The sequence below is a fragment of the Lutra lutra genome, chromosome 3, assembly GCF_902655055.1.
Source record: "Lutra lutra chromosome 3, mLutLut1.2, whole genome shotgun sequence".
Classification (NCBI taxonomy): domain Eukaryota; kingdom Metazoa; phylum Chordata; class Mammalia; order Carnivora; family Mustelidae; genus Lutra; species Lutra lutra.
Genome location: NC_062280.1, coordinates 179,713,069 through 179,737,609, shown reverse-complemented (window position 1 = coordinate 179,737,609; position 24,541 = coordinate 179,713,069). Strand labels below are relative to the sequence as shown.

Here is a 24,541-nt window from a genome sequence, read left to right as displayed (position 1 = left end):
AGAAGGCTAACTTTATATTTAACCCATTAACTAACTTGTGTAATCACATAGTCCATTGCCATTTAATCAGGACAGCTAATTGCCGTAACTCAGAGGTTAGCTTAACCAGGTCACTACTCTTCCTGGGAATCAGCTTCATCAAATTCGTAAGATGGGCCTTAATCATCTAGATGATTCTAGTAGATGATGCATTCATCCAGTAGATGATGCATTTCTGATTCTGTATTGTAAAATACAGGTTTTTTTTTTTTTTTTTTCAGGTTACTCTTCATTCTAAGAATTTTTAAGGAGTAAGCTTCACATTATAATTAGCAAGTAGTTATCCTGTAATTAAGGCAGACTTCATCTTCTGTAAACTACAATACTCCAATGGACAGAATTGGCTTTTCCACAACAGGCTGCCCAGTAAGCTGCCAGGATGACTTTTTGAAATAAATCCCCTGTTTAAAATCTTTCTGTGGCCTCCCCAGCACCTGTTGAATCAAGTCCACACTCCTTAATGTCCTATGAAACATGGTATCCTGGCTTCCATCTGTCTGCCTTTACTTCATAAACCACTTTATACAAACTCTAACAGTTTATGCTGTAATTTAAAACAGGTAAAGTTCCTTAGTGGTCTCTGTTAATATGAACGGATTATAGAACATAATCAGTTAAAAAGTTGTTGTATTTGAGCAACCCAGACTCAAATGTTAGCCTGTTTACTATCTAGAAAGTCACAAAGCCAATCAACATTCCGTAAGTAGACAAACTCCTGCCAGTATCCATGAGATGAACCTGGAAGGTGAATAGAGTTTCTTCCCTTTGTCTAATTGTCTTGATAAGGTATTCTTGCAACTCACCTATCTTTAAATATGGGTTTGTCTTTTCCAAAGATTTAACAGAAATACAAGTTCATACAAGTTAAAAATCTACATGCTAAATGTTCTGTGTGCCAAGATACAGCAGTGAACAAATGTCCCTGTCCTCTGTGCTCATACTTTTTTAGAGGATATGGACTATACATCAATAAACGTGTCAGATCAAAGCTGAGAAGGAAAAAAGCAGCATAAGGAAGATAATGATGTTTCAGAAGTCAGCAAAGACTTCTCTGATAAGGTGGTATCTCCTTTGAACCTGAGAATAAGAAAGCAAGTTATGCAGGTATCTGAGGAAAGATCAGAGAACCGAGCAAAGGCTCTGAGTGGGAATGTGCTCGCTTAGGAGAGCAAGAAGGGAGCAGAGCACGGCTTGAGTGGTGTGGGCAAGTGAGAAGAGCAGATGAGAGATCTGAGCGAGTGTGGGGATGGGTTTGGGGTGAAAGTGCAGCATATCCTGTAGGACACCGTGGCAGTCAGTTGTAACCAAGGCACCCTATTAAGTGTCTTCCATAAGTTCTCTTCCTAGCAATTCTAGGAAATAGGTAGCCTCTATTAAAAACAAACAAACGGGGTGCCTGGGTGGCTCAGTGGGTTAAGCTGCTGCCTTCTGCTCAGGTCATGATCTCAGGGTCCTGGGATCGAGCCCCGCATCGGGCTCTCTGCTCGGCAGGGAGCCTGCTTCCTCCTCTCTCTCTACCTGCCTCTCTGCCTGCTTGTGATCTCTCTCTGTCAAATAAATAAATAAAATCTTTAAAAATAAATAAATAAATAAATAAATAAAAAATAAATAAAAAAAATAAAAACAAACAAACAACAACAACAAAAACAGATTAAACAAAAGTTCCAAACCTAGTAAGAGGTGGTACTGAAATTTGGCCTCATGGTCTACAGACTTCAAGTTATTTATCATCTTTACATGTCTCATGTATGTGTATGTATTTCATAAATAAATCCATTTTAAGTTTCCTATTATGCAGGACTATGCTGATGGACTTCAGCAGTTCAATCTGGTTTCTGCCGACTAAGAATTTAGGACCTACTGCAAAGATACGGTAGGCCCAGAAATGGAGATTTTAGCCACCTACGGAAGCAAGCTTGTAAGGTTTTTCTAGCAAGCTATTATCTACTGTAAAATTGATATTTAGCCACTAAAAACAGAAATAAAGTTGAACTTAGTTTTTAGTACGTCAATGAAATGGAGTCTAGTTATCATGAATTTGCTGGGTGCATTTTTGAAACACACTGCCCATCTGTGCGTTACACTTTTTAGTGAGCCTCCAAAAATGCACTGGTGCGATATTTTTAGGCTCCTGTTTGAGTACACTCCTTCATTTTTAGGATATTTTGGCAAAGATAGACGTTACTATTGCTCTTAAGATGGTCTTAAAAGGAAAATATGCACCAGCACAATCTTAAGAAATTATAATTAAACTGCTACTTATAACCTTCTTACCTTTCTAAATAAAATAGAATGTGTAAAATGAAAGCCCAAGTTCCTAAAGGATATTAAAAGTCTGTTTAATGCACCAGTCATAAATTTTAAATGGATCACTTGGAATTTATCTTGTGTGTTGTAAATATAGAAGTGCAGTGAACTACTACACTGTTCACTTACAGAATAATTGTTACATAACTAGCAATTTTCAGGTCTTCACCATGATAGGACTAACATACATACAAAACCATTTACTCTATATATGTATGCCCAATACTAAAAGAAACACATGGGGGAGCTACCACTTAACCACTACTATTTTAGTTTAATATAATCAAGATTGTTTACAATTTTCAAAATGTTTAACTGAAAATACTTCATAGGCAAGTACTAAACAAAGTAATTGTTTCCTTTCTTCCAGATAGCTGGTAAGGAGTTTCAAGAATTATATTGAATTGACTGGATAAATCAAGGTAGAATGAGTGTTATCACTGGTACAGCATTTAGTCTCTACCGAAAAGAGCTAGAAGCATTTGATAGAACCTCAAAAGAAACCCAGGTATAGCAACAGTACCTTCAGCCACAAGGTGAACAGAAAGTATTCACAGCTAACACTCGTAACTTCCTAAAAATACCACAGATTATAACTGATATTTGAAAGAAAATATGTTCAATATTTCTTCATTTTATTATTATTAATGGCAAATATTGGAGTACCAACAGTGAGACTGTGGCTCTGCCTTCTCATTTAATGCTACTGAGCTTCCGTGAAATAGTTCATCTTATCCTGAGGAAATGGAAGCTCAACAAGTTCAACTTGCCCTCACTTATTAGTCTGCTCAGGACACTGTAAAAAGAACTGCTTAAGACTGGGTGACTTAAGTTTTCTCTGTTCTGGAGGCTAGAAGTGTCAGGTAAGTCAAGCAGAGAGTCAATTATCATATGGTTTCACTTATTTGTGGGGCATAAGGAATAGCATGGAGGACATTAGGAAAAGGAAAGGAAAAAAATGAAGGTGGGGGGATCAGAGGGGGAGACAAACTATGAGTGACTATGGATTCTGGGAAACAAACTGAGGGTTTTAGAGGAGAAGGGGTAGAAGGATGATGTGATGGATATTATGGAGGGCATGTATTGCATGGAGCACTGGGTGTTATGTGCAAACCATGAATCATGGAACACTATTATCAAGAACTAATGACATACTGTATAGTGACTAATATAAAATAGAAAAAAAAATTGTTCTGGCCAATTTGGTTTCTGGTGAAAATGCTCTTCTTGTCTTGAAATAGGCAGCCTCACCAGGACCTGTGCATGGCCTTCTTTGGTTATGTTTTGGGACAGCTCTCTAGCGCCTCTTCCTCTAAGAAGATTCTATTGCATCAGGCCCCACCTTAAAACCTTATTAAACCTTAATGTTTTTAGAGCTCCATCTCCAAATACAGCTGCCCCTGGGGTCTGGACTTCAACATATGAATCTGGGGCAAGATCACAAACATTCAGTCCATAACACCCTAGTTACCCAACTAGTAAATATATATTTCCTTTTAATACTTAAATATAAAAGGTACTACATTTTAATGTTAATATTTCATTGGAGACTTAGATTAAGTGAAACAGCTTTAAAAGAGCCACAGGGATAACTAGTATAAGAATTCTTATACTAGTGAGCCTTTAACTAAACTATAAAACACTCAATCATTGAACCACAGTTAGATAGGGTACCATAAATTGCTATAAATATCCATAGTACTCAAGTAAAGCATTAATACAGGAAAGAAAGGCAAGATTCAAGCTTGTAGAGATCAGACTGCATTTTAAGTCCCAGGGAACTAGACTGTGAGATTAAGAGTGTAACATACAAATCCTAATACATGAGCTATGAGATTAGCATACAAATTCTGGAAGGGGAGGCTGATTCACTACTTGGATTTAAGACAACTGAATCAGGGTATAAGTGGTAGGAAGGATGGAGCATAACCCTCAATGGCAAGGGAAAGAATGATCTTGACAAGAGAACAGGTAAAAAGTAAATTTCCCCAATATCAACCTGCTTCTTGAATATGGGAAATAGGCACGTTTTGCAGGCTGAAAGTTGTAGGAAGGATTTAACAACAGGTTAGAGTAGGATGGTATGCATATGAACTCTACAGTTTCTAGATTCTTCCAGACAGGTTGTAATTCAGAGCTTTCAGGTTCCCTTAAAGACCATGAAGAGCATCTTAGGATTTCTCCTTGAGCATTATCACCCAGACACCCAAACTGGGTTACATTCATACAAATACCTTAATGCAAAATGGGTCTTGGATTAGACAAGTGAACATGTCAAAATCCACACCAGGTTAATCCTTAACGCTGACTTGGCCAAATAACAGATACCCTACATATGGGCTGGAAATGATCATTTAATATGAGTTGAAGTGAATATTAGCATAGCAGAACATAGCCCAATAAGAGTTATGATTTCTAGACAGACTTCTAAAAACTAGAAATAAATAAATGTTAAGAGTAGCAATCCAGAATTAAAGCTTCAAATGGTCTTGAAACCTCTCTTGCATACTCTTTAAAATCCATTATCACCTATATCTTGATGCTTCCTCATTTTGATCTAGCCAAGTGTTTTCTACAAGAAACCAACGATTCTAATGACCGGCTATAATCACCCTACATGAGACACTTGATTTTTGTAGGGTGGTTTCTGTATTTACTGATACAAGTATTGAACACTCTTGAAAGTGAGTTTTGGGTATAAACTAGAGGCCCTAGGAGCTCAGAGTTTAAAACAAAAAAACTCAATTTAGATAAGAATACTGAAAAACAAAGAATAGGGCAGATCTCTATAAAGCAAAGGAACAAATACAACCCTGTCAGATACAAACTTTTGGAAGGCCTAATGAAAGGCTCACGAATTGTTTTAAGGTATGTAGCATCCTATGCATGCTCTTAGACACTGTAGAAGATCTAGGCTAGTTAACATTTTAAGCAATCTCACCTTTTTTATTTGCTTGAAAATAGTTTTCAGGAGCAAAGACCTGTCTTCCCCACACACTGGAATTCAACCAAAAAAAAAGTTTAATAAGAGGCATAATATTAAATGCCAATGTAACCTTTGAAATACTAAGAATCATCTTTGCTAAGAAGACACAATATGCCTTTAAAATTAAGTCAAAGCAGACACGCCAATCACATTTACTCAAATTATCCCAGTGTAAGATAAACATTCGGTTAAGAGAACTCTACATGTCTATTCAGTGATTTGCAATCTCAGGCTTATACTGGACTAAAAATAAGTTACATAGTCCATGTTTTCCCACAAAATTTTAACAGTGAGCTAATGCATTACTTCTTTCAAATATCGTTGTAGGGTTTTTAAATTTTTTTAATTTAAATTCAATTTAGTTAACATATACTGTATTATTAGTTTCAGGGGGAGAATTTAGTGATTCCTCAGCTCATATAAAATCCAATGTTCATTACAGGAAGTGCCCTCCCTAATGTCCATCACCCAATTACCCAATCCTCCACCCCACGCCCCTCTAGCAACTCTTAGTTTCCTGTAGTTAAGAGTCTCTTATGGTTTGCTTCCCTCTCAGTTTTCATCTTATTTTTTTCTTCTCTTCCCGTATGTTCATCTGTTTTCTTAAATTCCATGTGGGAGTGGAATCATATGGTCCTTTTCTTTCTCTGACTGACTTGTTTTACTTAGCCTAATCCCCTCTAGTTCCATTTTTATAGGTTCAAATTATTTAACTGCTTCAGATTGCCTCAACGCAATTCATTCAATATTTCTCATTGTCATCTGCTAAAATACATCTTAGAAATGTTAACCCACTGGTCAACACAATTCATTCAATATCTCTTATATATTGCCATCTACTGAAACACATCTTAGAAACATTACCCAGTGGTCAATTTTACCCCCATAAAATAAATGGGTATGTATGGGGACATTTTTGGTTGTTACAAGTATTGGCTGGTGATGAGTGAGGAAGGTGGAAGTGCTACTAACATCTGGTGGGAGATAAGAGAGGGATACTATTAAACATCCCACAAACAGCCCTCCCCAAACAAAGAAAGTACCAATGATGCTGAGGTTTAGAAAACCTGGGTTAACACTGGAATTTTGCTAATGCAGCAGGCACAGAGCTAATTACTACAAATATAAAGAACATGGATTTTGGAGTTCCAGGGACCGGCTTCCATCCTTGGCTCCATTATTTACTAACAATGCAATCTTAGGCAAATTGCCTAACTGCTCGGTTGCAAAACCATTAATTCCATCTCAGTTATTGTGAGGAACGTAGGAGGTACTACATGAAAAGCTGCTAGGACAACGACCAGGAATCAACAGATGTAGAATCAAAAGGTAACTGTCACAGTAAGAAGGAGCCCAAGGAGACAGTCCCTTGGATGGGATCCTGGAACAGAAGGAGCTTAGGCAAAGGCTGAAAAAAAATCTAAGTTATAGACTTCAGTTAATAATCATATAGCAGTATTAGTTTATTCTGATGTACCCCACTAATGTAAGATGTTAATAAAGAATATGTACTAATTTCATGTTTCCTAAATCTCAATCTATACTGAAATTTTAAAATGGAAAGGCAAGTATGGTATTTCCTTCTTCTGATTGATGGTGTCTTCACCCTCAAGAAATTTTCCCTTTACGTACTCCTACTATCAAGATGAGGTCAAACTCCAAACAGTATTTAACCAACTAGAGATGATCAGAAGGAGATAAGATGTGACACATAACAGAGCTTTAAACTCTCTCAAAAGCTAAGTCCTACAACATTTAGGATAGAAGAATTTATAGACTATTTCCCAAAAGAGGTTTTAAAACATTACAGAACTGTCAAAGTAAATAAAAAGGGCTACATTACTCATCAGTAACCAAAACCTCATGAAAAATAAATATAAAAGGTGTGTTATATTTGTTAAAACTGAACTTCTTGACTGAGTCAGGGAAAAACCTTCCTAGACTACTATCCCAAGACTGCAACACATTTACTAGATACTGTTTTGCTAGCTCAAATTTCACTTTTCTTTATCGCATTAGAGAGTTCATGCTGAAGACACACTGTTTCTGAAGACCAGGCTACAGACAGGTAAAATAAATAAATCTTTTTCTCAGAACATTTAAAAATTATATTAGTAAAGTATTGGTCCCTACTCTAAGTCAGATTAAGGAGAGAACACATGTGATGTACTATGAATTCGCCTAGTATCACTTTTTCAGGGAGCTCAAAGAATTAGGTGACAATATAAAGGGAGAACATACACTTTCTTATTGTATTTGTCTACATTTAAAAACCAGTGTCTGAGAAGGGAGTTGGGGGAAATTGGAAGGGGAGGTGAACTATGAGAGACTATGGACTCTGAAAAACAATCTGGGGGGTCTGAAGGGGCGGGGGGTGAGAGGTTGGGGGAACCAGGTGGTGGGTATTGAGAGGGCACAGATTGCATGGAGCACTGGGTGTGGTACAAAGACAATGAATACTGTTATGCTGAAAATTAAAAAATAAATAAATAAAAATAAAGAGAGACTATTCCCAAAAAATAAATAAATAAATAAAAAATAAAAACCAGGGTCTGAAGTACTGGCTGAAGGCTGGCATATAGACCTTATTTCGCATTGCTTTTATGTAAGTCAGGTCCCTAATCCTCGTAGCCCCTTTGAAGAAGGCTTACAAAAAGAGCAGCAAAAGTACAAAGCCGCTTGCTGGAGTGCACAGAAAAAAAAAAAAAAAAGTGATAGGGGTTTTGAGTCAAATTGTGTCAGTGCCAAAATTGGTGGAATCCTAACCCATGCGCTTGGTGTTTGAAATTAGGGTTTCTGCAGACATGATCACTTTAAAGTGAGGTCATTGCAATGGGCCCTAATTCAATAGGGCTAATGTCCTTACTACAAGCACAGAGAAGAAAGCCACATGACAACTGAGCAGACATTGGAAGGACACAGGTACCAGTGAAGGAATGCCAAGGATTGCCAACAACCACCAGAAGCTAGGAGGCGACAGCTAAGGCTTCCCTTGAGCCTTCAGAGGTAGTGAAGGACTGCTGACTCCTTGATTACAGACTGCTGGTTGCCGGCACTGAGACAGAAGTCTGTTGTTTTAAGCCACTCCGTTAGTGTCACTTTGGCAGCCCTAGGAACCTAACGCAATAAGAAAGCCATAACTATGTCACTAGGACTATAAAGGCAGCCAAATATGGAAGCGGGATTAACTAATGCCAGTGGGTAAGGAATCCAACTGTAGTAGGTAAAAAAAGGGAGAAACACAGTGAGCCCCACTGTACCCGGTGTGCAGAGGAGAGTGGTCTTTTCCTTGGGTTCATATCTACATGCCAATGCTGCCACTCCTTCAAGATTAACTTGATTTCAAATTACATTCTCTTATAGCACCTAGGAACCTAGTCACAAATATCCACAGCCTAGAATTTGTATTTCAGCTGTAGAAAGACAGGTGCCATGTTTTTCCTTCAGGTAAAATCTAGCAATTTCTTTCACTCACAAAATGAACTTGGAGACATCAAGACTGTTCCTCATTATCACATGAAAGGTTTTGAATTCTTTTTTTTTTTTAAGATTTTATTTATTTATTTGACAGACAGAGATCACAAGTAGGCAGAGAGGCAGGCAGAGAGAGAGGTGGAGGCAGGCTTCCTGCGGAGCAGAGAGCCCGATGAGGGGCTCGATCCCAAGACCCTGGGATCATGACCTGAGCCGAAGGCAGAGGCTCAACCCACTGAGCCACCCAGGCGCCCCAAGGTTTTGAATTCTTAAGTATTAAAGTATATCCCCCAAAACATAAGACAGGCAAAATTCTAAATTTTAAATCATGTGCTTATCCTCAATGGATAAGCACATGATAACCTCAATGGATATGGATAATGGATAACCTCAATGGTTCAAATGGGAAAAGGGGTCATTATTAAGAATCTTTCTTAAGTATAAATAGTGGTCCTCTTTCAAAATTTGTTAGCATTTTGAAGATTAATAAGAGCACAAGTTAGTACAAATACAAGACTGGGGCCACCAAGATGCTCCCACTCCTCCTAAGCCTTTCACTAATCACAGTCACCTAGAGGAAGGAGTAACAGTTTAACTTGTGGGCATTTTACAAATGAAAGAGTGTTATTAAATGGAGAACCTAATTCCTAGATCACCCCAAACTGCAGCCCTGGAAAGGGGGAAGAGTTGTAATTTATTTGAAAGAGAAAGAGCCAACTCTTATCTGAATATCTGAAGCCCGATAGAGTGGGAAACCTATTGAGAGAGGTGGCCACCTGACTGGGCTCACTCAAGGGGCTATGTGTTCAGGCTCACAGAAATCCCAGATGTGGAAATGCTGAGGCATACAAGACCAGAGATAAGGGGATATAATGAGCCTAACAAGACTACCTCCTTTGTCTTAAACCTCAGAGAAGAGATCTCTCTATAACAGCTACAGCTGGACTACTGAAAATTACCAAACTTTAAAGAAAAAGTAAGCTTATTGCTATCAGTGGTAAAGATGTTAAGAAGATTTAAGTTTCCCAGTCAGTTCTCAATAAAAGACTTCCAGTGAAAGCCCTCAGTGGCAAGCCATTCAGGACCCCTCACACTCTAGAGAGCCGTTTTCCTTCCTTTCTGTTCTCACCTTCACTTAATAAACTTTTTCACTTCACCCATTTGTGTCGGAGAGATTCATTCTTCGGCTCCGTGAGACAAGAACCCTGCAATCCTGTAACACCATGACCCACCTGTTTATGGAATTGCTAGAATCAAGATTTTAGAACTAACCCTCCAATCCCATTCACTAGTTTGAACATTTGAAGAAATGAAGCCACTAGGCGACATGCCCTAAAATGTAACATTTAGTGGGCTGGCAGAATCTACCAACTTCTCTCCTAATGTCCTGTTGGTATTAAAAAGTCAAAAACTGTTATTTGTTAAAATATTGCTTACTCACAGTAAGTGCAACTAATTTTTTTTAAAGATTTTATTTATTTATTTATTTGACAGAGAGAGAGAGAGAGAGAGATCACAAGTAGGCAGAGCAGGCAGAGAGAGTGGGGGAAGCAGCTCCCCGACAAGCAGAGAGCCCCATGCGGGGCTCGATTCCAGGACCCTGAGATCATGACCCCAGCCGAAAGCAGAGGCTTTAACCCACTGAGCCACCCAGGCGCCCCTAAGTGCAACTAATGTTTTATGCCAAGTTCCTGACTCTGGAACTTACAGGACAAGCTTCTCATCTTCCCTAGGAAGAAGAGCCTGGGAAAGGAGTTTGATCCCTGAATCCTACGGATCTGGAAAAAAAGATGGGACAAGAGCAGCACTGGGTCCCTGGCCATGCTGGGGAGCCAACGCTTATTACTAAGACGGGGGCAAAGAGCTCTACAAATTCCAGATATCATCACACCTATCACAAGTAATGTTGCAGGACTATGCAAAACCCTGGCACACAAGTGTGCGCAGAAACAAACGCGCGAAGCTGGAGCAACAAACTTTAGCAAAAGCTGGGCCATGAGAGCAATTCAGCAGCGGGAAAGGGAAGCCAGGCACGTACACCACAGAGACACCAGCCGACTGGTCGCCACTGTAGGGCTTCCAGAAGTGCCAGGGCAGCCTCCTCGCCACGGGTGCCCAGGTCCTGCGGGTGCAGACACGTCCCCACTCCGCCACCCACCCACCCCCGCGAGGGAGCCCCAGGGCCTTGGCAGGGTTCGCCAGCACCTACCCGAGCGCGGGCCTCTGCGCTGGGTCTTGGACTGGGTCATGGAAGGGCGACGTCAGCGTGACCACCATCTCGGAGCCCTGGTCAGGGCTGTGCCAACTCCTCAGACCGTGGCACTGCGGCTTCAGCGTTTCTTTCCCTTTTCTTTCCCCGGACCCCACTCAGGCTGCTAGTGAATACTCCTCCGGGGAGTGGCTCCCACCACACCCTGGCCCTGCCCACGGGCTGTACTGGGAGATCCTGGAGCAGGGGGAGGGGACGTCGTATCACGCGCGTGGACGTGAGGCGCGCCAGGTCTTTGTCTCTGGGCTGCCAAGTGGGGTGGGCCAGGGTTAAGGGCGGATGCGGGGGTGCCTTGGACTGACACCATTAGAACAAGCAGCCAGGAGAAAGTACTTCATAGGGCCCGCACCAACCTGCCCTGCATTCCCCGGACGACCATGACCACCCAAGCTCAGGGGTAAGTCCTCAGCCAACTCGGACCCCGTGGGTTCAAACACCGTAATTAACTCTGGGACTGCCCAAACTACTTAAGCATAATTGGGGGGGGGGGGGGGGCGGGTGTGTACTGGTTGAACTCCTTCACGGTTCTGTGCCTCAGTATCCTCTCCTGATGATGTGAAGGTAATATTAGTTCCCATTAATAAAATCTTTTGTAAGGATTACACTAACCAGTATTTAGGCATTGGGCCTGGAACATGAGTGCTTAAATATGGTCATAATAATAAATGTTCTTATTTTTTCACATAGTCCTTCTTGTAAAGAACACATAAATCCTCATCAGGCCCACAGTGGCAATATCTAGAGGTCCCAGTCCGCAGGGCGGTAAACCACCACAGGGCTGGCTACTAAGGCTATCTGTGTGGTCTCCCAAAGGAGATGGTTCTGGGGGACAGCTGAGAGTAAGGGAAGCAGGTAAAATTGTAGGCAGGGAGTCCAGGCTATAGATCCATTGCGTGAGCAGGACAACCAGAAATAGGAATTCTCTCTATGAGGATCTAAGAGACCAATACGTAGGTATAAGAGACCCATAATCTACTTGCAAGAGTCTTGGTTGCCCATTTTTTCAAGCTTGAGAATTTTGCAGTCATTTTTAAATACACATAGTATAATAATTTTTTTTTTTTTTTAAAGACTGATGCTACTGTGATTCAGTTACAGGTTAGAAAGAAGTTCAAGTGGAAGCTTAATATTTATCTTGTGGGTAAAAGCTTCTATATGTGGTTGTTTCATAGAATACATATTAAAAAGCTGTGACCTCAGAGACATGGTAGTGGAGGGGACAGAAATAGCTGCTCCTAACACTGAAAAGTTTGTCAACTAGTAGTTCCTTTAAAAAAAAAAAAGTATTCATTTCTTCTGGCGGTTGTAAAACATGACCTTGTTTCTTGCCAGAAATTTTCTTCATATTATGTGGTTGACTATTGCTTCCAGAGATAAGATAGGACTTAGGACCAGTTTCAATCACCCAACAGACCATTCGCTTTAGTCTTTTCCATGCTGCATAACTGAATGAATACATGGTCTATCCTCACTATATAGGAGGAAAAAAAGCTCATCCTATTTCTGAAAACAGATCTTGACAAACAATGATATTGGGTCTTTTGAAAAAGCAGGCGTCTTGTCAGTTGAGGCTGCTATGACAAAATGGCACAGACCGGGTGGCTTAAAAACAACTAAAATGTACTTCTCACAGTTCAGAAGGCGGGAAGACCAACATTATGGCACTGGCCTGGTTAGGTGACGACCCTTTTCTGAACTGCAGGCTTCCTGTTTAAAGTTCACATGGCAAAAAAGGGCTTGGGATTTCTGCTGAATCCTATTTATACTAGCACTAATCCCATTCATCAGATCAGAGCCCAAAGGCCCCACTCCCTAACACCATCATATCAGTCATTAGGATTTCACCATATGAATTGTGGGGGACACGAATATTCAGACCACGACAGCACGTGACCTTGATGACCATTTTGATAGTTTATAGAACACTTCAAAGGATCTTTCACCAGCTTGTGTTGTATTTGTCTTCCCTATTTGTATTCCCTATTTGTAACACTGTAGTTCTTTTCTACCTATCCACACTCTAAGCAACTCGGGGGGCTTAGGCAATTCCCATATCCTACCTATAACACTGGACAGAATTTTTTCAGGTTACCTTCATAAATTCTTTCTCTGACCACCAATGGTACTTAACAGGTATATTACTCTTCAGACACATGTCATATTTTTTTTAATAGTAGACTTTATTTTTAAAGAAACTAAGCAGAAAGGCCAGAGTTGCCATAGGTCACCTCCCCTCCTCCTTCATAGATTCCCTTATAATTGATATCTTGTGTTACTGTGGTATACTTGTTATAATTGGTGAATTATTATTGATATATTTTTATTAACTAAAGCCCATAGCTTATATTAAGGATTCATAATTAGTCTTGTATAGATCCATGAGTTTTGGCAAATGGATAATAGCATATATCCAACATTATAGTATTATACAGAAAAGTTTTACTATCCTAAAACTATTCATCCCTTCCTTCCTCTACCCAAACCCTGGTAACCACTGATTTTTAAATTTTTTTTCTATAGTGTTGACTTGCCCATGAGATCATACAGTTAGAATTATATAGTATGTAGCCTTTAAGATTGGCTTCTATCACTTAATAGTATGCATTTAAAGTTCCTCCATGTCTTTTCATAGCTTAATAGTTCATTTCTTTTTCATATTGAATAATACTCCCTTGCATAGATATACCACAGTTTCTTTATCCATTCACCTTCTGAAGGACATCTTGGTTACTTCTAAGTTTGGTAATTATAAATATGTATGTAGGTTTTATCTGGCCATAATTTTTCAGCTCTGGTGGGTGAAAACATAACTGTTGGACCATATAGTAAGATTGTTTACCTTTGGGGTGCCTGGGTGACTCAGTGGGTTAGGCCTCTGCCTTCGGCTCAGGTCATGGTCCCAGGGTCCTGGGATAGAGCCCTTCATTGGGCTCTCTGCTTGGCGAGGAGCCTGCTTCCTCCTCTCTCTCTCTCTCTCTCTCTCTCTCTCTCTCTCTCTCTCTCTGCCTACTTGTGATCTCTGTCAAATAAGTCAATAAAATCTTAAAAAAAAGAAATAGCATTTTATGTATTTCTATAGAGCATATCTTCACTCCGGGCTCTCTGCTCAGCAGGGGGCCTGCTCCCCCTGCCTTCACCCCACCTGCCTCTCTGCCTTCTTATGATCTCCCTCTCTCTCTCTCTGTCAAATAAATAAATAAAATCTTTAAAAATAAATAAATAAACATGTTTCCTTAAAAAAAAAAAAAGGTTGTTTACCTTTATAAGAAACTGAATTACTGTCTTCCAAAAGGACTGTTCCATTGTGCCTCTCTACCAGCAGTGAATGATAATTCCTACAGCTCCACATTGTCACCAGCATTTAGTGTTATCAGTGTTTTGTATTCTAGTCATTCTTATAGATGTGTAATGCTATTGAGTAGTTTTAATTCACCATTCTTTAATGACATAAAGTTGAGTATCTTTTCATTTGCTTTTTTTTCTGTGTATATTCTTTGAAAAGAAATTTGCTTTGATCTTTTGCCCTTTTGCTGTTGGGCTATTGGTGTTCTTACTAAGTTTTAAGAATTCTCTGTATAATTTGGATACAAGTCCTTTATCCGTTGTGTATTTTCAAATAGTTTTTTCTCAATGAATGACTTGGCTTTTCATTCTCTTAACACTATCCTTCACAGAGCAGAAACTTTACATTTTAACAAAGTCCCAATTTTTTTCCCCACTTGATATTATATGCAAACCCCAAATAATTTAGATTTTCTCCTGTACTATCTCCTGGAAGTTTTTAAATTTTGCATTTTAAATGTATGCCTATAATCCACTTTGAGCGATTTTTTAAAGACAGGTGTGTTTTTTATGTCTGTATTCATTGTTCTCCATGTAGTCATTACAGTACCACTGAAAAACTATTCTTTCTCTGTTGAATTGTCTTTGCTTCATAGCAGTTTTTGTGTGGGTCTAATTATGGTCCATTCCATTCATTCCATTGGTCTATTTCTCTGTTCTTTTGTCAATACCACACTATCTTGACTAATGTAGCTTTATGATAAGTCTTCAATTCCTCTGAAGTGCCAGGGAACAGATAAAGCAGAGCTTTGTAGACCAAAATGAAGAGCTGGAATTTTATTTTTAAAAATGAAGTAAAGCCATTTAAGAGATTTAAGTGGAAAATGTCATGACCTCATTTATTTGTTTATGTTCTTATTTATCATTAAAAAAAAGGGAGCCTGGGTGGTTCAGTTGGTTAAGCGACTGCCTTCTGCTCAGGTCATGATCCTGGGGTCCTGGGATCGAGTCCCACATCGGTCTCCCTGCTTAGTGGGGAGCCTGCTTCTCCCTCTCCCTCTGCTGCTCCCTGCTTGGACTCTCCCTCTATCCTCTCTCTCTTTGTCAAATAAATAAATAAAATCTTTAAAAAAAAATTACCCTGGATAATGTTTGGAGAATGGGTAGTTGAGCCAAGAATTTAGAATCAGACTGGTTAGGAGGCTTTGAAGCAAGTGAAAACTCCTAGAAGAGTCAGATGTCAGATTAGCTAGAAATGAATATCTCCTTTCACATTTCTTCCTGATTCAATAAGCATGGAGTCTGAACTGAAAATAGGAGTTGTGCAGAAAAGATCTGTTCATGAATTCAAGGATCCAAAGGTAAAATTGACAGGCCCTGATAGTGTAATATTAAGAGGGAGATGTCAGGCTTAGATCATCTCTAATAGCCTGTAGTTTAACAAACCATGTGCTCCCATTTTTGGTGCATTTTACAAGGTGCTTAAGCATAAAGAAATGGTCTGAGGTTAGTTGAGGAAGATGAGCATAATTAAATGGCCATTTTGTTCAGGTGTATCCTAAAAGATATTTACTGCTTTTTGAATCAGATGTATAATTAGTTTCTAACTTATGTGTTTGATAGGCCCATCTGCCTATCTAGGAAATTGAGTGTGGAACGTGATTTCCTAAATTGAAAGCTAAATTTACCTCCTCATGTGTTAGGATAGGTTCTTTATCTACCCTTTCCATATTGCCTACCCCCTACTCTTTCCCTACAGTATTTTTACTAACAAAATTTTACCACAGTTAAAATTATACAACAAGTTGAATAAAACATGAGACTGAAATACGAAAGATTAATTTTTTCAAAAGGAAAAGAAACAATAGATTGTTTCTTAAGGATGCAGGCTTGGAAACTGTAGTGTTTGTGTTTGAATATCAGCTCCACCAACTGACTGTTGACCTGGATGCTTTTATTTTCATTTATCTTCTTATACATCAGTTTCCTCATGTCTACAATGGAAATAAAACTAAACAGCTTCATCCTAATGTTGTTTTGAGAAATAAAACCGTTCTACAAATCTCAGTCTTCTTTATGCCCCGGAAGGATGGGAAACTGATTATGGGTAAGCTCTAGAAATGTATTCCACAGCACATGATGCAGAGGTACCTTTAAATAGGATGGATTTAACAACGATACTAAAGACAACAGGGATTCTTGCTTGAGGGAGGATGGATGCAACATTTGGTATGCATGATGCAATCCACATCCTATTAAGTAATGACTTACATGCAGATGTTCTGGAGTTCTTGGAATCATCAAGGCTCTACTGATTTTAAGTCTAACCCATCTGGCCACAATTTCCCCAACCCCACAAAACTGTTACCCAGAATCTCCAGACCCCTTTAACAAAATTTAACAGAAAACAGGTAAAGGGACAAGTTCAAAGAGAAGGAGACCCATGCCATATGGATTTCAAAAGGTTTTCATTCCTTAGGCTTAATATGAATAGGAGGTGACACATCATTCATCTAAATGATCTGATGGCATTGGGCCTGTAGAACTTGTGGGAAAACAACTACTCACATAGAGGAACTATGAGCCTACACTTTTTGGAGTATTTCATGGAAGTGATGGAAGTAATACTTTGGTTCCCTGGACTCTTCAGTACTGACCAGAGTAGCTGAAATTCCAGTCATTTCATGATATTTCATGATATTGTCTAGTATTTTCTTGAGCTGGCTAGAGAGCAGTACTTGGCCTCAGTTGTGACCTTTATATAGAAGCCTGGAGACAAAAGAAGCAGTCCTTGAGTCTCACTCGCCTGCAGCTCCCTACTCTCTGGATGAGGAGGCATGTGTTGGGAGGTGAGGGTAACTTTGCCTATAATTTTTCCTAAAGGCTAGGATGGGAAGAAATTATCAAAACAAAATCCACAAGGCATTCTTCCTCCATGAGTTAGAGAAACATTACATAGACTATAAAGGACTATTTTTGGAGGAATTTCTGTATTTCTGGAGGAATTCTACAAATATTTCCCTATGATGATAAGATTGTTTTAGGAATGATAACAATAACATGGCAAAATTATTGGACAATGGCAATACATCCAAATTCTGGAGTCCTTTTCCATCCATGTTCAATACTTGTATTAGTTTGCTAGGTCTGTCGTAACAAAGTACCACAGACAGGGTGGCCTAAATTTATTTTTCTTGCAGTTCTGAAGGCTAGAAGTCTAAGATCGAGTTGTTGACAGGTTTGTTTCTTCTGAGACCTTTCTCCCTGGCTTGCAGACAACCACATTATCACTGGGTCCTCAAATGGACTTTACTTTGTGTATGTATGCCTCCTGGTATTTTTTCTTTGCTAATAAGGACACAAATTATAATGGATTAGGGCCCCATCAATATGACTCAATTTAACATTAATTACCTTATCTTTAAAGCCTTATCTCCAATATAGTTACATTCTGTAGTACTTGGAATTAGATCTTCAACTTGGGAATTTTGGGGAGACATATTTCAGCCCATTACCCTACCTAAAGACCATGCCAGCTTGATATGGTGCACCTACCCTTGCATTGACCAAGGAACATATTGCCAACAACCATCCGTAACAGTGAGACTTATCCCTAGAAAAATAGCTTTTATTGCCCTGGTAGGAAAACTAAATCTGCAGTGACTTCAAGCTTTAAGAGTAATGGCAGCCTAGAGTTTAGAAAACTGGAAACATTATGGTGGGTGTTCTTCAGAAGCCTCACCTAGATTGATAATTTACAGAAGTATAGATACAGTTAAGATGTGCTTAACTGTACTTCTTAATCTTCTTGTGGCTCTCATCTTTCCATCTGAGTCTTGTTAGTATCTCTGGTTTTATTCCAGAAATCTTAAAGCATGTTTCTGACCAACTTGAATAAAGATCCACAGGAACTGTATGCTAAGTATATCTATTTGAAATGAAACAGCAAAACGAAATGACAGTAAGAATAATTCTCACATTTTGCTGCTTGTTCAGAGTCTTCTAAGAAAGATACATATTTACCAAGTCATAAAATAATAGATAGCATTTGTTAAGTAACTACCTTGTGTAAGGGTTTTTTCAAGATTTTTACAAGTATTGTATTTACAACAGCACTGTGCTTTAGATTGTTTTATTATCTTCATTTTATGATGAGAAAATTGTGTAGGAGAGATATTTTAAAATTTGCCCAAGTGTAAAAAGCTAACAAGAGGTAGGGTTGTAATTACGATTCAGTCAGATTGGTTAAGAGTCATCATGAGCTCTTTGTGCCTCCTTCCTGATTACAAAAGAAGACATATTTATGTTTAAGTTTTTCTCTTTTAGTTAAATACTAATTACACAAAATGGACTTACAAAAAGAAGCAAGGAAAGGGAACCTGCCCTAAACACCTCTGAATGTTTAGTACGGGGTTTCAAGAGACTGAAAATTTTGAAATACAAATACATACTCATGAAAAAAGCTTAAAATTTGCCATTTTGGATGCCTGGGATGAAATATGCTTTGAAAACTGGGGGAAAAATTGAAGATCTTAAACCAAAGAAATACTGAGGAAATATATCTATAAAATATAAAGAACACAGGTATATTTGTACTTCCCCCTAGACCCCTTTTGTTCTATGGTTATTACTTTAATCTAAAACACCTTCTTCCCCAGCACACATGTAATGTCAATCAATATGGCTTCCCCTGCCACCAGGGGAATTCCAGCAGAACTGATTTCACAATTCCAGTTTTGTTTTTTTTTTTAAATCTTTCTAGCGATTGGCACAGACTGATTTGTGCTAAATGAATGTTCAGAGGTTATTTTAAATAAGTCTTCCATTTCTAAAAAAACAAACAAACAATAAAAACAAACCAAATGCGTCAATGTACAAATCCATGTAGTGAAAACATGTACTCATGCTCACATAACCTCATCTTTAAAGCAAACTCCCCAGGGTTACTTTCTTTTCTGCACTTGGATTGAATTCATGACCGTTAATGACTGCATCATATTTAAAAGGAGACAGTGCAATGTAAGCTACCTGAATTCTAAAAAGATCATCAAAAACTGGAAATTTTTATTACTGATAGACCTGCTATTCATATAGCAAAGAAAATCTTTTTTTATATATTTTAAAATTAAAAACATTAAAAGTGAAACATAGTATTTATTTTTATGTTTGTTTTCAGCAAACTCATATAGAAGAAACACTGAACCACGTGTGTGAGAGTAGAAAAAATAAGCACTAGGCTAAGAACGTAAAGAGAAAACATTAGGAGACATGAGAACGTGCAACAGCTAGAACTAGAAATCATCTTAGAACTAGAAAAGACTTTGAAATCCTCTTGAGTATATGTCTTTCAGTGCTATTTCCTATTGTTTTGATTTTTATTGTTGAAGTGTTCAGTTGATCCAGGTAAAAAACACACCTGAGTAACCTGTTATGTCATGTACAAATTGAACTGGCATGACAACATGGTTTTAGAAATCCTCAGTAAAATTATTTTGTGTTGCCAGCTAGTACATTGCTGATCTGCTCACATTCAGTAGTCGCATTATAATTCCCTCATGTGTATAATAAGGCAACTAACTCATATGATTCGTAAGGCCTTAGTCACGAACATCTATTCTCCAATCTTCTTAAATTCAAGTGTGTCATTTTACATGAGACTGCTTTCTGTAAATAATATGTTTAGCAGAGCCAGGGTAGACACAACCCACTGGATACAAACAATATAGCATTACTGCTATAGGCTAATATTTATATATTTTTTTCTTTTTATATATGGGTTTTGATTAATCTTTTGTTTTTATTTTTCCCATGACTTGCCCCTCTTCCCTTCCTGAGCCCTCCTCTGTATTAAAAAGTTACCATCCTTTCCCTTGGATAAATTTTATGTGATACTATATAACATGGCATGGATACACTATAATTTAGTCTTTTACTTATTTACTGGCTTTCATCTTTACTTATTTTTCTTTATTATGAATACGTGTTCATTAAATATCTTTTTTAAAAAGCCTATATCTATTTGTACTTAATTTTAGGACTTGAGACTTTACACTTCTTCAAAGCTACCACAAACCCAAAATATTTATCTGACCATTTACAGAAAAATTTTAGTAACTCTTGTTTAGAATCTCATAGTTGGGTTTTTAAAAAGATCACTTTCTCCTTTCATTCTTAAAGTGAAATTTGAGATGAAATTATGTTTTTAAGCCCCAGAATGGCTTTTTTTGGAGGACTGAGTGGGGTTCTTGTTATTTTTAGTGATTGCTGGTGTGTGTGTGGTGTGTGAGAGAGAGATAGAGAGAAAGAGAGAGAAGTTTTTGGTTTTATACAGCTCACTGGTCTCCTTAGGTACTCTTTGTATGTTTTATTTTGTTTTGTTTTTACTCAGTTCTCATTAAACAGTTTAGTTTCACTAAATGATGTTCTGATTATTCTACCTGATTACCCTTTCTCTAGCTGGTGGGCTTCCTTTTGTGGCCTATTATCTATCTTCTAGGTTCCTAGAAACTCAGGTTTGTTTGTAAGAGGGCCTTCTCACTGTTGAAACCCTGAAAGTACGGAGATGAGAGAGTCTGGTTCTATAAGCTTGCATCATGGGTCAGGCTGTCACCACTCTGCTGAGTCCCCTGAAGGAAACCTCACTGTTCTCCAAAATCCCCATGTTCTTGCAGTGGGAAAACAGGAAAGTCTGAGCCTGCAAGCTCAACAACAATTTATACTTTCGTTTTTTAAATGAGATGTTAAGGTGAAGGAGTAGTTACATATATTCCTTCACTTCAGCCTGGGGAGCCAAAGGTCAAAGTCTTTGTTGAATACTGTCTTCCAGCCCATTTCCAGTACCTGGAAGATATTCTCCACCAGTTTTACCCATGCTTCAGCTGCGCGCAAAGATCATAACATTTATTATATGATAAAAGGGAAGTACCATAGAATTGGGATCAGAGGAAAATGGAACCATGTTCTAGAATCCCTGCTCGCATGTCAAAAGCTTTAAAGTATGTTGTCTCAATTTAATCTGTACAGGATTATTTTGGGAAGAAATGTCAGGGTTTATATAACAAATACAGAGAAGTTGAGGCTAGACAACCTGGGACTTTCCCTAGATATTAATGACAATAAAAATAACCCAAGCCCCCTAACAATTTATTTTCCAATATGTTAGTTCTCACCAGGAGAGATTAGTTTCATACAATCCTGTTTCTAATAAAATTCCGGAATCCATTTTCAGAGATTTATTTTAGTTATTTTTCTTTCCATAGCAGAAGAGCTTGTTTAAACATCACACCAATTAACATATAAGTTTTGTCATGTATGTGAAAAAAGTTAAGAATTCTATTTGACATAAAGAATGCAGTATGCCAAAAATAGAAATCATGTGTTTCATTGCTCTAAGTGCTTAATTAAGTGAATTAGATTAGCAAGCTCTACTGTTAAGATTAGAATATAATTTATTTCCAACTAATTCTATCTTCAAGCAACGTTTTTACCCAGAAAGGTGCCCTAAATAAAGAATTCAGAGGAAGAAAATGTCACAGTTCTCTTTAAGATAACCACCTCCCCTCTGCTATCATGTACAGTATACAGTACACAGTATACATTTCATTTTGTGTAGCAGACTTTTAAGCCCTGATAACATATGTATCAAAATGTAAGCCTGAAATATTATAAGACTACCTTTATATGAATTAGACCCATTTTAAGACCAATACCTAAAGATGGAGACAGTGAGAAAAAGATCCCATGTAATAGATTTGTCATTTTTATGCCCCAGTTCAAAGCTATATGATTTTCTCTATCGCCATAAATTATCTTTCAAAGGCTGTCAAATATGTTCTCTTTTCCTTCCTGTGCAGCTAGAAAATAGAAATAAGAAATTTGATTTTTAAAGGTAGATAAGTTATCAAAGCAGAAATGCCTTTGAATTAGATCATTCTTCCATAGCATAATGAATTTGAAATCTCCAGAAGAGTTTTATAAGGAGCGTTTAGCAATACTCAGGGAACGTCGAACATTGGGTATCAGTGAGACTTCGGCTGTAGTCCACACTTTATATAGCAGCCTTAACATTAGCTGAGAGTGGGGCGGGTCAGCATCTGATTACACAGTGAGGAAGGATTTCTGTCTCTACAGTAGGTGAGCACCTCTAGTGGCTGTTTGTTCATATTTATCAAAGGCAACTTTTTTTTTTTTTTTTTTTTTTTTTGGTCAGACATAGTTTGAAGCAGTGACTGGATAAAGCTTTCAGAGTCACAGAGGTAATAGCTGCATACTTTAGATACTTTTCTGTGCAGTTTGTATAAGCATCAACTCTTTGGTAAGTGATTCTACATAGAGAGATTTTACAATATGTACGAAAGGGATAGAAAGGACTCTTCAACCTGTAATGAATAGAAAACACATTTCCCAATGCAGAGAGAATCAAGCCATGGGAATGATTTTTATCTATTATGCATGTCACATATTGTTCCCAAAATGATTTAAGATTTCTTACAAGGATGCATAAAATGAAAAGATAAGAGTGCCATTTCACACACACACAAAAATGATGTAGGAACAAAGTAGAATAAAAAAATGTCATAATAACCCACAAGTCTACTGTAGATAAACCACAAAAATAGATCTGACTTGTAAATTAAAAAGCTTGTAAGTTATAAAATTTACAATGGCCATGAGATTCAAACAAAACAATTGCTAAAGGGAAGTGCACTATACTTTATACGTATATCAGATAAGTTTCTCCCGGGGGGTCCTCATGAAAAGGACACAGAAATGCAGATGAGTCACGTGTACCCAGAATGTCACATTTTGCTCCTAAGAGCTGAGAATTTCTTTGTTACAGAACCTTAAACCTTTTGAGATAAAGCACTGTTATGTAACTCATCCTATTTTCTATATAAAAAAATTCCTACAGATTATCTTTAAAGGAAAATATTTTTATCTGTGGTTAAATATATAGCTGTATAATTAAAAGATATTGCTAAATCCAATTTTAAAATTAATGTCATATTTAAAAAGCAAGAGACACATCTTACAATAAGATTGGATGCTATTAAATTCCATAATCAGATTTTTTTCTCTTAGGAATTCATTTTAAATTCAGCCTCTTTTGGGCCAAGACACCCCTGCAATACCAGTCTTTAAGTTATGCTTTTGTAATATCTCCCAAATTCCTCCTCATTCCACATAACCACCGCTACCGCTGCCATTCAGGGTCCCATCATCTCTCATGTGGGCCATTCCTTCAGCTGCTTCTTACATTCTCATTTTCCTATGCTTTGTCTCCTATGGCTTAAGCCAGCCTCCTTTCCACTCCCAGGTTGATCTTCCTAAAGTGCTAATATGTTTATGGCCACCCTTTGTTCAATATTTCAATAGTTTCTATAATGATTTACGTGACACTTTATAATATGTTCTTTTGTTTCCTTTCCAGGACTATTTGGAACATTAAACACTCAAACATTTTACCTTTTTCCAGCAGCCATCCCAAGCCATGCATAATTCCCAAAATTTGACAATTTTTTTTTCTTCACATTCTCTCTTTCTGTCTTTGCACATCCTGTTATCACTGTTTGAAGTGTCTTTCTTCACCTTAATTTCAGTATGATTGTCACCTTTCCTGGACTCACTTCCCTGGTGCCAACAGTGTGGGTTGGCTTACGTTCAGTGGTGTTCTCTTAGTCCTTTGTGTTTTTCATCTCTGTTATAACCCTTATCACTATTCAAGCACCTTACTTCTCTGTCCCCCATGAGATGGTGAGTTTTCTAAGGATAGCAAGCATATCTTTTCAGTCCTCTAATTCAACTTCTGAAAGATTTGCATACAGTTGCTAATAATAAAAACAGCTTTGATGTCTATCGTTCTTCCAGTGGGGTAGCCTGTTATAAATCAATTATTTCAATAACTGCAAAAGGTAGATAGTAATGTTATCTCTAGCTGATAGATAATAAAAGGAAAGATTGAGAGTATAATCAGCTTTTCAAAGGTCATCTAACAAGTGCATCTAGTACAGAAGAACTAGAATGAAGAGAAAAGGCTAAATGGTTTCACTAATTAATTTTTTTTTTTTTTTTTAATTCTAGATGGGGCACTCCTGGGTGGCTCAGTCAGTTAAGCATCTGCCTTGGGCTCAATGACCCCAGAGTTCTGGGATTGAGTCCTGCATCAGGCTTCTTGCTTAGTGGGG

The 24,541-nt window shown here is 38.0% G+C and overlaps 1 long non-coding RNA gene across 1 annotated transcript in view; it reads left to right on the top strand.

Moving 5' to 3' along the window:
- The first annotated feature begins 11,079 nt into the window (after positions 1–11,079).
- LOC125095423 (uncharacterized) overlaps positions 11,080–24,541 on the top strand; it is a 118,399-nt gene continuing 104,937 nt past the window's right edge. Inside the window, exon 1 of the long non-coding RNA XR_007125875.1 lies at positions 11,080–11,472. This is a non-coding gene — a long non-coding RNA (uncharacterized LOC125095423). The remainder of the gene's footprint in view (positions 11,473–24,541) is intronic.